Genomic DNA, 17,769 nt, shown 5'->3' on the forward strand with positions numbered 1-17,769 from the left:
GCCTTAGTGGCACAATCGACAAAGTCAGACCAATCTTGAGACTGCGTTTTCTGGGTATCCCTGAACAGCACCCTGTACTGCTCAGTGGTTAGGCCAAACCCTTCAACGAGTGTATTCTTCAAGACGTGGTAATTATTAGCATCCTCTACCCTTGTGGTGAGGAGCTTGTCTCTTCCTTTACCTTCAAAGGAGAGCCACAAGATAGCTGCCCACTGACTCTGGGGAACACCTTGCACCGTGCAGGCCCTCTCCAAAGCAGTAATCCATTTGTGGATGTCGTCCCCTTGTTTAAAGGGGGGGCACTATCTTACCAAGGTGTTTCGTATCAAAACTCCTTTCCCTATTACTAGGTACAATGCTGCCACCAGTGGGGACTTCCCCACTTAACTGTTGCTCTCTAGCAAAGGCAAGCCTTTCTTTGGCCAGGGCAAGTTCTTCCCTTTCGATCCTCAGATTAGCTGCCCTTTCCTTAGCTTCGTACACTCTCCGCTGAGGGGACGTCATCCCTCTTTGTGAAGAGTTGTGAGAGCCATTGGTTTGAAGGGATCTGCCAGAGTCTCTTGACAGAGATCTGGCTCGTCCATTCCCAATGTTAAGCTGACCTGATAGTGGCCCCAGGGGTCCCCCAGTACCACTGTCATGTTTGCTTAAGTTGGACCTGCTTAGTCTAACGACTTCTACCTGTCCCTTATCTGCCTCATCCCCAGAGGGATCCTCATCCTCATCATCCTCCACATCTTCGTTCTCAGTTGCGAGGTGGATGAGGTCAGGATCGCCTCTGGTTCCCTCAAGGGGAGGCATGTCTCCTTCTGGATTAGAAGAGCTAAGAAGGGTCTCAGCTTTTCTGGCATCATAAGTCTCCAAGAGACCAATCAGAAAGGACGTTGTGGGGTTAGACCCCTGCTTGATGTTCCTGGAGTGACACACTTGTCTTAACTCCTTGAAGCTCAGCACAGTATATCTTGAAGGGATGACCTGTGGAGGGTCAACTGACACAAGGGGAGACTCAGAGTTTCCTCCTTTGTCCGACATACTGTTTCTAGTGTGGTGTAAGTGATGCACCTACCTACACTATGTGTTTACCTACTGTTCCCTTGCTAAGAGTTGCAGCCAAGGTGTGCTACGCCTTGAGGAGCTGCAACAGCTGGTTCAGTAGAACTCAGAGTATTCTAAGCTTTAGTTATATGTACTAACAGTACTTATGCGATCTTTCAACAAGATATTCTTAGGATACGTGTGGTAAACAACAGCAAGCTCAAATCCCAACCGCTGCTCACCAATGTGAGAAGTTGGCCCGATATGCAACGTTCGCTATTCTAGCGACCGCTATGTATCGTTCCAACGACCCTTATGGTGTTTGGTTGTAAGTCAACCTATAGACCAGCTATCCTAGTAGCGTGGATACGAGCAGTCTAAGGCTAAAGACTCGAGAGGGCGTGTTAAGCCAGCTGTTATACCACATATACCCCTTGAACACCAAGTGAAAGGACACCACACAAGTGTTATGAAAATAAACAGTTATTTATTAAGAATCACAACAGCCCTGTACTCTTTATGAGGACAGGGTACTAAGCACAAACCAAATCTCTTAGGAAAATACTTCAAGTGCACAATTAAAACAAGTGTCCGAGGACACGGAAAGTTTAGTGGTCTCGGGCGGACCCGATAAGGCAAGTCGGAAGCGAGGGACTCAGGACCCTAGAGTAAGGAGGCTATGCAGGCACCGAAATGCCGAGTTACCTAGCCACGAGGGCTGCGGCTGCACAAGTCTTACAGGCGTCGGGGTCTTCGCTGACGAGCCAGGAGCCGGAAGAAAAGGAGTTGCTGGCCGGCGACCAGTGATGAATAGTTCGTAGAGATCCAAGCCTGGATCGGAGATCGATGACACCTGAAAGCAGAGGGGACCAAGTTCGTACTACTAGCCAGTAGTCAGAGGGTACCAGGAGGGCACCGGTTGGCCGTCACCTCGACCAGGTGAGTGGGCGACGCTAGGCCCTGCAGTCTCACGGACCAGGAGGCGTTGTCGGCGACCAGGATGGAGGTGCGAGCTGTCCCACGAAGGATGATGCTGTCGGCGTCGCTGGGCCCAGGATTGGGGCAACAAGCCTTGGCAGATCTCAGGGCCACGTGGTAGGCCTAAGATGGCGTCTTGAATGGACCAGGAGGGTCCGGGGTGCTCCTCTCGGAAAAGGGAGCAAGGGCCGGTCTGGAGCAACCAGACCAGCAGCGTTGGTTGTCGGATGTCGTCAAGGAAGGGCACAAGCCAGCGGCTAGTGACCAGACAACGTGCCTGGCAGCGAGCAGAAGGGCCCCACGCAGATCGTGGAGAGGCTGGGAGACTGCACTTCGGTGCTGGAGCGGCTCAGGGTCGGGGCTTCTCGGACCCCAGAGCACTCACCAGAGAATGGCTTCGATGGTCGTGCTGGTTAAGAAAGCGTGCAGGTTTTGATGATGGCCGGTCCCTCGAGGTCTCGTCGCACCCACAGATCACAGCTGAGCTGATGACGTGGGTAGAGGTCAGAGGTGCCAGGGAAGCCGGTTCTCGTCGAGCTGGGCCGTCGGATCCTTGAGGAAGGACTTGCAGCAAACCGCAGAGTTCTTAGATGGTGCCCGCTGATGCAGGGTGACTACTCCTTAGTCACAAGGAGGAAATCTTTAGAAGAGTCTCGAATGTCCTTTCGTAGAAAGTAGTTCTTGATTCAAAGATGATCTAATTTGGAAGGGTCCCCGCTCCGGCCTTTATTCTAAAGAAAGGGGTGGGTACATGACTAGGTCCTGCCCTAAGGGTGGGACCAGGAAGGGGGGTAGTTACACCCCTCTCCCCTGCCGGACTTTCCCCAGGCCAGGGCTGGCGCCCCTGGAACTGGTTCTGACCGGCAGATGCGTAGTGAGCACCGGGGTGCCACTCCGCAGTCACCTTCTCGCAGAAGCCCTACCTACCCAGAATACACAAACCCTGTCTGGGACGGTGCGAACACCGCCCTCGACAGGAAACCCTTTGTCCAAGCGCCCCTCGCTGGAAGGACTCCCAGCAGCAGGAGGTCAGACTCGTGTCTGTGGTGGCAGCATCCATTTGGTGGAGCTGAGGCTTTAGTTAACTTTAACCGGGGTTCACAGTTACGTACATGTCGTGTCCCTCTAGAAGGGCGGAATGCTAACCTCGTCGCCAGAATTGGTGAGAGGGCAGCATCCCGATTCGTATGACACCTTACTCGACATGCCTTGATAACGCGATACCGAAGTTACCGATGTGGTACGCGTTATCATGGAACAGCCATTGGGTCTTGATTCCGCAAGCTGCAACCGGGCTCGGCTCGGGCCAGAACCTAGTTCACACGAGCCCACGCACTCTGCCTTCAGGATTGTCAAGGCCTGCCATAGGAGTGACTGATAGGAACTCGGGTGTCCATTGTATGGTTAGATATAGAGCTACTATACCTACAGCAAAGGGTGCTTACACGACTTTGCCCCAGCTGTCATGCAGCCAGTTGTGTCAAATTTAGGAGGCCAACCAGGGGTGGCATAATACATGCTGCAGCCCCTGGCGGCCCTGGGTACACCTATGCCCTGCGTTACGGGGTCTGATAAGGTGGCCCGGTACCAATTGGTAAATGCACCTAGGGTACATGTTGTAATTTAGAAAGAGAACAGCCAGGCTGTGGGTCTGATTAGCAGGCCCACAGCCAGAGAAAGTCGTAAACCAGTGAAACAAAAGCAAAAAATCCGGGTGATCATGGGATTGCAGACCCTACTCTCCTACACCAGTCATGCCCTCCGGGCACGCCTGTGGTGAGTTACCAGTGTGGACGTCCGGCCACTTACACCCTCTCCCTCTTCCCCCCCACCCCCCGCCCTCCAAGACCCGAACCTGCTACACCAGTAAGGCTGTGGTGTTCTCCCCCCGGAGCGTCATTATGCTGTAAGAGCCACATCACCGTTGGAGGCGTTGCTTCTGGCCGCCTCGGAGACCGCATCCGCCATGTTGGCTCTAATTGTAAATTGTAAATTGTTGTGTCTTGTAAAGCGCACTGCTACCCGGAGGCCTCGTAGCGCTATAGACCGCTGGGGAACCCGTCCTGGCTTTCCCTGTGAGATAGTCCCTCCTGGGGGTCTCCAAGGTGAAACCAGGCATCCCCGGCGTTTGTGTGGGGCCGTTGTGGAGATGAGGCAAGCTAATGCCCAGAGTTGCCGAGTGTGCTCCCTGGTCGGAGTAGGCACCGATGCGAGAATTATCAGTCCGCTGATCCTGGTCCAAGACCCTGCCGCGTCGGGAATCGAACCCTGGTCCCGGGCCGTTCTCTGCACTCGGGTCTGCCGCCTCTAACCAGTGAGCCACACCTCTCCACTGATGGTGGGCGAGTTCGGCCTTCTGGGGTTGGCAGACCCTCTTCTCCGTGACACCCTTTGCCAACCATCTCTGGGGCCGCGCCTCCAGCTCGGCGTGGTCGTGTCTTCCTCCTCCGCCGTGATCCCCAGAACCTCACATGTTTCCTGAAGCGATCTAAGTTGATACATCGTGCCATTTCATCGAAAGATAAGGCGGAAGGGGTGACCCCAGGCATAGGGTGTTTCGTGCTCTCTCAGAAAGTCCGTGGCGATCTTGAATGATTTCCGTTTTTGAAGAGTGATGGCGGGCAGATCCTGATACAGTCCCACAGAGTGGCCACGGAAAGTGAACGCGGATTGTTTCCGGGCCTCAGCCATGATGCGTTCCTTTAGTGGGAAATCTGGGAGGAAGGCCAAAATGTCCGGAGGGGGCGCCAATGCTCGTCGTGGCGGGCCCACTCTGTGCGCTCTATCAATCCTGACCGGGAATTCGGGCGGTTCACCCAGGATAGCTCGGAACAAGTCTCTCAGGTAGCCAGCCGTATCTGAGCCTTCATCCGAGGATGGAACTCCTCGGACTCGTATATTGTTTCGCCGAGAGCGGTTCTCAAGGTCCTCAATGTGCATTTGCAGATCTAAGTGCTGTTCTCTGAGGCGTAGCACCTCCTGTTGCAATAGGACTAACTCCTCATCAAGACGGTGGTTTGTGCCCTCCACCGTGGCCACTCGCTCCCCGATCTCTTCCACCTCTCTGCGCACCTCCCGAACCTCACCCGCCACCTCCTGTTTAAGTGTCTGAAAATCGTCTCTGAGGGTGCTGAACAGCGACTCAAGGAACGATCTGGTGACCGGCGGTTCCCCTCCAGTCGCCCCCTGCGATCCTCTGGCAGGGCTTGCTGATAGCTGTCCCCTATTTCCTCTTTGCTGGGATCTGCTGAGCATGTCGGGGAGAGTGCGTTCTCCCCGCTTGGCGCCTCTGCCCGACGCCATCTTGGATTGAGTGTGGGCCAGTTCTCCCGTCCCCTCTACTCGACGTATCTCGATCTGCCGGTGGTGTCCTAGGTCAGATAGGGGACTGGTAGTTGTCACCGGCAACTGCTCCGAGCACAGTCTGGGGAGAGCGCCTCCGGTTCCGCCACGCTGGGCTCCAGACGTGGTCGCTATGACGGGATGCTCACTCCTCCCATAGGCCCCGCCGGTTTCCGTCTGTCGCGGGCTCCACCAGGCACGGGTGGTATCACCGGCGGTTGTCTCCTCCTTCTGCCCCCGGCTACGCCTGAAGGGAGAGGCGCTGTGGGTCCCTCCGGTACCGTGCAAGACCCCCCAGCCGCAGTCACCAACAGAGGCCTCTCAGGGCAACTCCGCCATCTTCCACCTCCGTCTAGCTCGGTCGTGCGTCACGGAGCCAGTGGCCAAGAATCGCTCTGGAATTGACAATACAAGCCGCGGGGCCACCAAGGACGCCGGATTTTCTTTGGACCTAGGCGTCCACTGAGCTGGGGAGTCCCGTCACCGGAGGGGCCGGGGGGGAGAGGCTCCGTGCGAGGCCTCGGGCCCGATCCCTTGCTGCTTCGACACTCTCCCGGTGGGCGGTCATACGAGTAGGCTGGAACTCATGCGCCGCTCCCAGCTGCTCCCATGGGGCTGACTCGGTGGTCCCCTCAGGCACTCAGGACCCCTCGGGCGTGGCGTTGCAGTATCTCCTCTGGCTGCGCACTCCAAGCGGCAATGGGCGCGGCATGCGTCTGGCCGACGTGCTCTGGGGTCGGCCTCCTCTCTCTTCACGCTTCCCGGGCCGGACCTCCAACACCGTCCGACGGGCTATCCTGAGTCTGAACGGAGGCTAGAACTCGACCAGCGTCTTCTCTTCAGGTTTCTCCGCTTCTCCCCATGCCGTTAAGCTCCGGTGGGGGGAGAAAAAGCTATATTTCAGGGCTCGGGCCTAGTCGGAGCGGGGAGCTGCGAGAAGAAGCGTCCTCTCACCCCGCCATCTTGGCCACGCCCCTCAGTGTTCACTTTTGAAAGATTGCACCATCCAGCATGCAGTTTGTTCGTTTATGCAAATGAGTGTCTCCCTCAGCCCTTGTTTTCAATTGCTTCTAGTAAACGGCTGATTGTCAATGCGATTGAGGTTGAACTCCTGTACTGTGCTGGACTATAAACGTTGTCCAAAGTCCTCACTTCCAGCCGCTTGGTCCCCATGTGCAGCGCGGCTGGAGACGCCGGTTTTCGTGACCACGTCGGTCCATATTTGATGGATTGGCAGTCGACAACAGAGACGCCACTTCTGGGGATTCAGTGGCGGTCCAGGTAATTGTCACTGTACCTTGGAACACTAAAGGAAGGGTCCTCTTTGCGTAGCCGTGGCTCCACGCTAATATGCAAATTGATCTGCTTCCGTAAAAGAGATGAAGGGATGCGGCGGGGCTAAAAAACAGCATTTATTAGGTTTGGCATGACACGTTTCGACGATTTGACTCTTCAGATGCCTCGGGTACAGGAAGTCCATTGATTTCTCTTTTTAATGGTTGGCCCATCCCCCTGAAGTAGTGTAGGCCACGCCCCAACCGAATCACACTCTGGGACACTCGCGCTGCTCAGTGTTCACTTTTGAAAGACTGCAACATCCAGCATGCAGTTTTTTCGTTTATGAAAATGAGTGCCTCCGTCAGCCCTTTTTTTCAATTACTTCTAGTAAGCGGCTGATTGTCAATGCGATTGAGGTTGAACTCCTTTACTGTGCTGGACTATAAACGTTGTCCAAAGTCCTCACTTCCAGCCGCTTGGTCCCTATGTGCAGCGCGTCTTGAGACGCCGGTTTTCGTGATCACGTCTGTCCATATTTGATGGATTGCCAGTCGACAACAGAGACGCCGCTTCTGGGGATTCAGAGGCGGTCCAGGTAATTGCCATTGTACCTTGGAACACTAAAGGAAGGGTCCCCTTTGCGTAGCCGTGGCTCCATGCTAATATGCAAATTGATCTTCTTCCGTAAAAGAGATGAAGGGACGCGGCGGGGCTAAATATATATATATCAACAGGAATTGTATTACGGAGATCATTGGTCTTAATGTATTACTTCAATGTTAAAAGATGACACTCACATTTTGTACTTAATTTGTGATAGTTCATGGTGTTTGCACAATGCACACGGGGGTTGATTGTATTTATGTTGTGAAAACAAAATTGTGCTTGATCGTGACCAAGGTTGCCTCTGGCAACCGAATCGCTTTGATTGTCCTTGTGCCTTAAATACATTTTAGGCTTCATAAACTCAGCCTTGAGTGCCACTTTCGTGTTCGTATGATAATACAAGATGGGTGGATATATATTTACCTATGGATATATATATTTGTGGAAACGCAAAACAAATAAATGCATTGGCAAAGCTACTACGTCATGCTCGCCTTTTAAAGGCAAAACTTATTGACTGAGCTTGTTATTATTTATTATTGGCAACTTACCTTTGCATCAAAAATGGCTCAATATAATTGCACTAAATTCGTCATGAAGGTAGAGCTTCATGTAGAAGATATCTTTTTTATGTTTGGGTGTTCACTCATTTGGGAGATATTTGCTTTACAGAAAAGTGACAGGTGAACTTCAGTCTTTTAACTTTATGTGTATTTTGACCATCAGATGTATGCACCATTCAGGTAGCAATATTTTAAGTCTGATTGTCAAGAGAGCCTTTTTCTCGTTGACCATTTCCATCTACTCTGCCTCAAAATGAGTTAATGGATTCTCACTGTCAAATTGGCTCTTGTGGTGCTAACATTTTCAGTGAAGCAATCCCTTTCTCAGTGTCGGAGTTCACAAATGGTCTGGTAACTCCATCATGAGTTATTCAGGGGGCAGGGAGCCCAGCCCAGAAAGCAGTGACATTTTGGCGGGCCTCCAGATACACTAAAACTAGTCTTAAAATGGCAAAAAAAATATTTAATTGTTACATTGCTGGTCATAGAGCACGCTCTGCAGTGCACAAACCACGCTATTCAATTTATTGCCCATTTTGGAATGGGCACAAACAATTCCAAGGTAGAAATTCTTTATTCTATCAAGAATTGATTGCCACAAATGGCCTGAAGATTGGAGAGGGTCCATGGATATATTTAGGGTCAGGCTATTTCTAGAAGTGTTCCTAGCCTCTTCAGGCACCACTGGTGGTGAATAGGCTTATTTGTCACAGCAAATCACTGCTATCATAAGTTGTTAACATTTCAATATGGAACTGCAGCTTGAGTCCTCTGTTTGAGGTCCTCGAGTAAGAAAGAAATGAAAAAGAAAGAAATTATAAATAATAAAGAACCCTCTCAGTGCCAAACGAGCACCGAGGAAACGGTTACTGGTTGGCACACCATGTACTCAGAACCTGCCATACATCACTAAATATAATTCTCTGGAATTGAGTATGGGCATAGGATATGATTGAAAACCATGCCTTGGACTAAAAATGGGCCCCATATGACAGAAAACATGTAACAGGTTTTTGGGATGTAGCCTGCCAAATCTCAGTTTATTATAGTTTTTGAACTATAACCATAATTTTCCTTCAGCTAAAGATTGTCGCTTGTGTATCTGGAATAAAGTACATAATGTAGCATGATTCTCGTTTTCACATTGTGTGTATGTGTGTGTGTGTATATATACACATTGCAGAGTTGCAGTCGGCGCTGTTTAGTTATGATTCAGCCTACCTTCAATTGAAAGAGAATATTGTTATTTGTTTATAACTTTTGACCCTGTGCATAATTCTGCACCAAAATTAACAATTACTTGATAAAGTAAGCTAAGGTCTGGCATGAAATTTTGGTGAAGATCTGTGTAGGACAAAAAGAGAGAAGGTGGTTGAAAAGAATTTGTGTATTCCTGTTTTTTTTTTAATTCTCTTTTTTATTAGAAATCAAAGCAACCTTTTGGGCACACTTGCATTCTTTTCGTGCATACACAGAAATAGGCATATACAAAGTCTTAATACATAATCATACGATAGGAGTCGTATCCAGCGAATCACATTGATACATTATTTGTCTCCCTCACGTCGTCCCCATTCCCGCCCCTTCACTCAGAATCACTGTCGCTCAACATCGTCGGAGGGTCGCATATATACCCCCTGTACTGATTCCATGCACTTCAAATCCTGACCCACTTCTGTGGGCACTTTCGGTTCAGATACACTGTTCGTTCTGTCAGCATTGCGTGGTCAAGGTCTGCACACCAGTCCCTGAGTGTTGGTAATATCTGAGATCCCCAATTTTTAGCTACATTTCTCTTTGCATACATTATTCCCAATGTCATCCAGTCCTGGGAGGAGTGAATGAGATCATTGGGTTCCCAAATATTCAAAAGGCAGCACTTAGGGTCCCTTTTTATTGAATCAGTGACTACCTGTGACATAGTCCTCATTATTATTATTTTTTTATTTTTTTTATTTATGTTTTGGAACTCGTAAGAGATCCACATAAAATTTACATACACAATAACGATCCAATGGTATACAAAAAGAGAAAATGACACACATAGTTAATACAAATCTAAGAAGCATTTAAAAAAGTTAAAAATTCTAGAACAGAATATTTCATTGGGGGGCGAAAGTTCCAAATGGTGTGAAAGAACGTCCCTCACTCCCCACAGCCCCGCAAACAATATTTATGGTCAGCTCTCCCAATTGCGTGCAACGTGACTCTAGTATAGTAGACCTGATGCAGTATTTTTAATTGCACTAGGGGAAGTCTGGAAGGGATAGCCACCTCCCTAGGGGAGGACAGTGCGGTCTGCCAGTCTGACTCGTCTAGTTCTCCCACCTCCGCAATCCATTTGTCCTTTAATTTCAAAGTCGGTCTGGTAAATTATTAATGAGCTTACGGTAGACGTATGTGGTCACTTTTTTGGGCATGTGCTCAGTAAGAAGCCTGTCCTCCAGCGGGGTAGACTCCGGTACCTCATCTCCAGGCCAAATAAGCGACCCCAGAGCGTGACAAATTTGCAAGTATCTAAACCTTTCAGTGGGGGCCAGGTCATATTGTTCCGCCAGCTGTTCAAATGTTAATAAGGCCCCTTGCCTCCAGAGATCCCCCACTGTCTAAATAAGAATGAGGTCCCAAGTCTGGAACCCCTTACTGTTACAGAGACGGCCCAACCTGCGCGAGGACCAAAGCGGAGTCATCTGAGTAATGACGTTCTTACATTGAAGTCGGTCTGGGCCTCATACCAGAGTTTGACCGTGTGGGCCGTGGGACCCAGCAGTGCCGCTGCGCCTTTTTTATCATAGAGTGCGGCCAGCACCCCTCCACTACCGAGGTCGTACCTATCAGCCTTAAACGCCGGCTCTGACTGGGGCGCATGAAGCCAATGGTTAATAATCTTCAACTGGGCCGCCCAATAATACAGTTGGATATCGGGGAGAGCCACTCCACCATCAAACCAGCCCCGGATTAATTTCTGCCGGGAGATACGCGCTGGTTTATCTCCCCACAGGAGACTTGAGACCAGCGTGTCTATGGATCTAATTTTTGAGAAACAGCGTAAGGGGTATTTTCAAGAATGTAAAGTAGCCGGGGCAGTGTCTTCATTTTGTATAATGCCGCTTTCCCCAGGAGGGTCAGGGGCAAGGAGTGCCAATGATGTATTTCAATGCAGAAGCGCTCCAAAGGGGGTGTCAGGTTACGGCGGAAGAAGGCCTCTGGCTGAGGTGTCTCCCAAATTCCCAAATATTTAAAGGTCTCTTCAGTAATGATCAGTGGGCAGTCTGCCGGAATTTGTGGTGGGGGGCCCTTAATGACAAATAAAACCGACTTTGACCAATTAATAGTATACCCCGAGACTCGGCCAAAGATTTCAAAAATATTAAGCAAAATTATAATAGAGCGCCTGGCAATGGTCAAGTACAAGAGGATATCGTTCGCATATAATGAGATGCGGTCCTCCCACGTTGCGTTCCAAATAAGTCCCTTTATCATCGAGTCCCACCGGATCCACACTGCCAGTGGTTCAAGAATCAAGGCAAAAAGCAAGGAGGATAGAGGACATCCTTGTCGTGTGCCGTGGCCGAGTGGGAAGGTCCTAGAAATATGTCCATTAGCCACCACGTGAGCCAGCGGTTTAGTATAAAGCTTCTGTACCCATGCGCAGAAATTAGGCCCGAAGCCAAGGTGTCGAAGAACCGCAAATAAATAAGGCCATTCAACCATGTCGAACGCCATTCGGGCATCCAAGGATAAAACTACAGTGGGTTCAGAAAGATGTGGGACTTGCGCTATCACCGCATGAACTTGCCGCAGATTAAGAGCAGTGCTATTTGGCATAAAGCCAGATTGGTCCGGATGAATCAAGGACTCCAAATGTGGGGTAATCCGATTGGCAATCATTTTGGCTAAAACCTTGGCTTTCGCATTAATCAGGGAGATCTGGCGATAGGAAGTACATTCGTCCGGGGGCTTGCCAGGTTTCGGTATTGCAACAATTGTGGCAATCCGCTGATCTTGAGGGCTTTCCCCTTTGCTCAAGCTATCCACATACATAGCTAAGAGGTGCGGGACGGTTAAGTCGGATACTCGCTTATATACCTCAATGGGGATCCCATTGGGTCCCATTGCCTTGCCTGATTGCAGGGAGTGGATCGCAGCCGCGACCTCTTCCTTTGTGAAATCAGATTCCAACAGCAAGGCATCGTCCTCCAAGAGGGACGGCATTTTTATGTCTTTAATATATGTTTGCGCCTCTTCCCTCGAAATGAGTGAGGATGAGGTGTAGACTTGCTCATAGTGGTCAGCCAGGGTAGCAACAATGTCAACAGGGGTGGTGACAACTACACCCTCGGGGTGTGGAGCTGCGCTATCGTCTTCTGAGCCCTCTTCTTCTGATCCAACAACGCCAAGAGCTTCCCTGCCTTATCTCCCATTTCATAAATAGTGTGATGCGCAAGCTGAATCCGCAATGTAACTTGCTCCCGCTGATATGCGGTGAGTTCACATTGTTTAAGGCGCAGCAACCGTGTCGTGTCTGCCGTGGGGACAGTGTCGTATTGTGATTACAGCGTGGCCAAATCGGTTTCCATCCCATCTAGCTCACCTCTAGCTGCCCTCCTATGTCCCGTAATTGATGCAATGTCTTACCCCCTCAGCACAGTCTTATAGGCTTTCAACAGGACCCCTGGCGAGCGGGCGGAATCTGCATTTTCTTGAAAATAGTTTCTCGTGGCTGTAATGAGTTCCTTCCGGATTTTAGGAATCTGTAAATAACCAGGGCATATTGGAAAAATGCGTTTCCGCGCCTTAACGTAGGAGGTATATGTCATAGCAACTGGCGAATGATCAGAGATGCCTCGGGCGCCTATCGTTGTGTCAGTCAAGTGGGGAAGGCCATCAGCGGAGAGGAAAAAATAATTAATGCGAGAGAGACAACCATGGACTCCCGAGTGGAAAGTGTATCCACGTTCAACAGGATGTTTATACCTCCATCCGTCCGTCAGCCAAGCGCGTCTAAAAATCCCCCCAGACTAGAGTTCCTGGCTCTCTGTGATCTAGACGGATGGCGGTCCAGTTCTGCATTAAGAACCGCATTAAAGTCGCCCCCCAAGATGAGTTTCCCTGCCGGCAAGGTCAGTAGAATAGCGCGAATTTCTATAGCGCTGCAGTACAAAATTGCAAGTCATAATATCATGACACCTGTCACTCGTATTTGAATATTTTAACAATGTGATTGGCTTGAGAAAGGCTGAAATGTTTTATTTTTCTGTCAATTTTGAAACTTGTGATTTTGAAAGAAAAATAGTCGAGTTTCGTGCTATTAAAACATAAATTCCACGGAACCATGCATGATTTATGCTCATGTCTGTAATGCTTGCTCATCTCTCTCACTAAAAAATGTTGTGAAATTAAAACATAAATTCCACAACCACTGAAGGCCACCATGGGTTGTGCCCGACCCAAGAGGAGTGCTTGAAGGCTCCAAGAGAAATGGATATTATGCCAAAACCCACCGAAAATTGGTGTAAAAATTGAGAGCAAGCTTCCCTCTCCCACAAAAGGTTGTGAGTGCAAACTTGCTTCCATTCTAATCACAACTGATCAAGAAGACGAACTAGAACAGGCTTTCATCACTCACAGAATGACGTATGGCATGACGTATGGCATGAGTGACATATGGTTACAGACAGATGTCTGTAGGCAGTGCTTAGGCCACTGAGAGGAATGTATACATGGATGAGTGAGTGAAAAACTTCTGACAGCATTTGTCCTTGGGTGGTATTCCACTTCAGCATCCTGAAAGCCTTGCCTCTGTCACTTAGTCCTACTGTTTATGTTGATTCTTTGGGTTTCTACATATTGTGGAGTTGTCGTTAAATGAGTGTGCCATTGTTTTTGAAGCAGCGTAACCGTGGGTTAAGTAGCTATGCTCTAGAGAGGCACACAGATGCCAACCTCTTTAAAAAGGTTTTGAAAGCATGCGTGCCAGGCAGTCTCAGCCTCGGTGGTACACCGGTTCAAAATGTTGAGAGCCGCCAATGGTTTATCCATTTGTCTCTCTCAAAGTCAGACACTGGACATTGAATGGAGTTCAAAACCCAGTGGAGGATTAGATATAAAGTTCAATTTATGATTGTGTACAAAAAGCAACTGAAAAGGAAAGGAGTAGTGTTCTTTCGTAACTTGGCACTGACAGGCAGAAGGAGCTGGGTGTTTCTTAGTTTGTGGTGCTTACATTTCATTCTTGATTTCAGGGTTGGGATATAATGGTTTTGTGTATTCCCTTGGCTTCGTCAAGTGTGTTTTTTTTCTGTCAGTTACGCAGGTGTGTATTGGTTGTTACTCCCTTGTAGGTAATACAGCACGATGGGAAGACGATGTTGGTTTTAAGTATCAGCCAGTCCAAGTCAGTCGAGGTGCGAACAGTGTTGTCATGCGTCTTTGGCAATTAGATATAAGGTGTTTTGGGCAAATGGTAAACATACTTCATGCAATAAAAACATATGTGCACTGCACAAGAGAATCCCCTTCGCCCGTGCCGCTTGTGGTAGGCAGGATGAAGGAGGCACCCCCAACAAATACCTGGGCCCCAGAGAGGGGCAGATTGAAGACTGCCACCCTCATTGTTCCTCACCAACTGCCATGCTATATTTAAGCAGTGAGCACTGCTTCTAATTATAACATAGCATGTATTCGATGACTGCTTGTGGATGGGGACATGGATGTAATTTAGGGATTACTAGGGGTCACAACTGCGTTCCTTGGCACTTCCTGTGCGACCCCTGTCCTCAGGGGTAGCAAAGTCAGTGCAAAAAAGACTGAGGCTGCTTGCTCTTATGGGTATTGGTGTTCCACGCTTGTTTTCTGCCCATGTTTAGTTGCGCTAATAGTATATAGTAGTGTATTATTCACTATTAGTTTAATTGAAAATGGAGCACCAGGAGCTGGAACAATATCTCCAGTTGCAAGTGATGCAAGTAAAAAACGGATTTAAAGGTATGTTGGGTGTGTGCTTGTGGGTTAGAGTGTGTGTGTGCAAAAGAGTGTGTATTTGTGGGCATGTGCCTGTATGTGTTAGTAGAAGTGAGTGCAAATCAGTGGCAGGTAGATGTAGTGAGTGAGATGATTGTCAGTGAGTATGACAGTGAGTGAGTAGGAGTGAGCGCAGGATAGTGAATAATAGTAAATGAGTGCAAGTAAGTGAGAATGAATGAGGGAGTGTGAGCGAGTGAATGTAAGTGAGCATGGGTAAGAATGCAATGTCTGCTGTTGGCCCGGGCATGCTGTTGGAAATTTTTGGCTTATACTACAGGTATGCAAGTAAAATGCTGCTGCTTGCATATTGGAGGAAATTGTTAGCATGACAGGCACCTGTGACAGAATGCTGGCATTTGGCATGCTGGAGTGAGTTGTTGACATTATGGTCACCCTACATAAATTACTGGTGCTGGTATACGAAAATCAGTTTTTGGCATACGATGTACCCATCGAAAAATGCTGGCACTGGCATACTTGAGGACTTTTTTTCCTTGGGGCACCTGTGTTGCTAGTTCATTGGAGAAACGTCTTAACATAAGAGACAAAAGCATCGCATATGGGATGGGAGTAACTATGATAGGACTCTGGCCCTGACATACTAGAGGTAATTTTGACATAATGTATATGAATGGAATTATTTGCAAAATTCTGAAACTGGCATATTGTAGATCGTTTTTGGCATTAGGGTCCACACATGGCATATGCGGGACATGCATGATAAAATGCTGACCCTTGCACAATTGAAGGTATTTCTTTAATATATTGGGGCATCCATAGCACAATCTGAAAACAATAGGATCAATTCCCTGGATGCATATAGTTTCATTGGCTTAAGCACACTATGAAAAGAGTTGAATATAATGAGTATCCTTTCAGAGCCTATGGCTTTGTGGCACATTTATGGAGATTTCCTTCAAAGTGTTGTCACTGTTATAACCCCCAAATCTGTCTGGCTCGCTACAATTCAGGACAAGTATTACTTCCCACAGCTAGCAAAGATAATGTCACTCAGTACCTTAATATAGGTGGTTTATAAAACAGATTTTTTTCAGAGTTGCATTATAGAAATCATGCAGTTATGGTACGTTAGCGATGTCAATTAAGGTGGTGTCTTCAGAGTTAAGGTAAAATGACAGCACTTTCTGAGGATATTTAGGTTTAAAGGTCAATTAATGTCACTTCCTGTAATATCATTAAGGTCAAAGGGTGTTTGATGTTACTTCCGCTACCCCTATTGAATACACGGCCATGAGTGGAGGCTGCAGACTCACCATCTGACTGGCGGCGTAACATGGCCTGGCGATGGGTGGCTCGACCTTGGGCTATCGAGAGAAGTACCTCTCTCCACACAGGTTAAATAGACTCTTATATCTCTGAGCGCAACAAGGGCGGATAATTTAAAAGAAAATACACGTCGTCATTATGTTTGATGCTCAAGTTTTGGGTGTATCAGGTACAGGCAGTACTTTTTCAAGGACAGTTAAGTTTGTGTCTTCACTTGTTTTTTGGTGTTATGGCATAGGTTTTCATTGGGATTTTAGAAATGTTATCACTTTATGGATGTATCTGTACAGCGGCGTTTGTGTGCCCCCCACCCTCCCCCTTTGGTTTATTGTTTTGAGGAGCTGCAGGGGAGGCGTGCATCTCTAAAGGCAGACACATGCCGGCTCTAGGTCTGCGGTGTTTACAGAATCCATATCGCCTTTTGAAGGTTACAGATCGGATGTCACGGCCAGCCTGGGAGGCAGCTTGTCAGCGCTGCCTTCTGCAGGCCTATCAGCGCTCCTCTGGGAGCGAGCCTATCTCATCCCTGGCCCCCTGTGATCAGAGCAGGGCTGGCATGCATCGCACGGAGACCCGGCCGTCCGCCCGCATCGGGTCCCATCCCGCGCCCCTAGCCTAGGGCCGCCGCCAGGGCAGGTGGACTGCTCGAGCTCCCGGGCGCGCCAGGCGCATCATCTGTTCACAAGGTAAAGGGCGTTCCTGGGGCTCTGTGCTGCATCCTAGCCGGGCGGGGCAGGAGCAGCTGAGCGATGAGCTCAGGAAGATGGAGGTTATCAGAGCGGACGGATCCAGATGAAGGATTAAGGCGAGGAGGGCAAGTATTTAGGGCTAGCGAGGGGTTGGGGTAGATGCTTCTCTTCTGTTTACTACTACGGGGGACCAGTCGTGGGCTGTGCCAGGGCGTCCCCCTCCCCCTCGCGGCTGAGGGGGCCGAGAGATGCTGCTGTGCACTGCGGGTGCCCATGGATATCTTTATTCTTTATTGTGGTCGCAGATGTTCCCTGGGCTGGGCGCGCGCAGGGGAGCAGCATGCCATCCGCATTGCAGGTGCACGTGCGTGCACAGTGGCCCCGGTGCTACCCTGCTGGACGGGCGGCCTTCCCTCTGCAGGGAGGGACCCTGCTGCATAGGCTGTGCATGGGGTGTGCCGGAGATTGTGCCAGGCGTGCACGCCCGCTCCTCTGTAAAGAGCATCAACACGAGCTGAGTGAGCACGTGATTGAGCACCGAGTCCCCATACTTTACACTTTAATATGTCAAGTATGGTTAAAAGTGCGTGCCCACCGACCTATTGGTCATTCGTAAGTTTATCTGAGCATGGCTAGTTATTCATGAACGTAAATGCTCAAGTAGGGCTCGGTTTCACAAATTAGGTGTACCTCTATATTTTCTTTAAACCATATATACGAGTTAACAATTTCGTTAATGACTGAGCGCTACCAAATATCTTTTTAATGCAGTTTTCTTGGCAGGCGCTGTATTGATTCAGAAGAGTGATTTTACCCATCAGACGCAGTACGCTTTTTTTTTTTATCAACCTCTGAAGGCTGAAAAGCCGAGGCCACCGATCAGAATTCGAATTCTGCTCTTTGATTTCCTCATTTCATGTATTAACCCGCTGAGCTGTCTTACCTGTGTTTATGTAGCTTAGGTG

The 17,769-nt window shown here is 49.1% G+C and overlaps 1 protein-coding gene across 2 annotated transcripts in view; it reads left to right on the forward strand.

Annotated features, from left to right (window-relative positions):
• CCDC92 (coiled-coil domain containing 92) overlaps positions 1-17,769 on the forward strand; it is a 343,506-nt gene that overhangs the window by 52,815 nt on the left and 272,922 nt on the right. Inside the window, exon 1 of one of the 2 annotated variants that reach the window (XM_086942900.1) lies at positions 16,658-16,801. The exons of the other annotated variant lie outside the window; for it this stretch is intronic. The gene's annotated coding sequence lies outside the window, so the exon portion shown is untranslated. Of the gene's footprint in view, positions 1-16,657; positions 16,802-17,769 lie in introns of those variants that run through there. 2 annotated transcript variants of the gene reach the window in all.

This window comes from Lissotriton vulgaris, chromosome 11, assembly GCF_964263255.1.
Source record: "Lissotriton vulgaris chromosome 11, aLisVul1.2, whole genome shotgun sequence".
NCBI classification, from domain to species: domain Eukaryota; kingdom Metazoa; phylum Chordata; class Amphibia; order Caudata; family Salamandridae; genus Lissotriton; species Lissotriton vulgaris.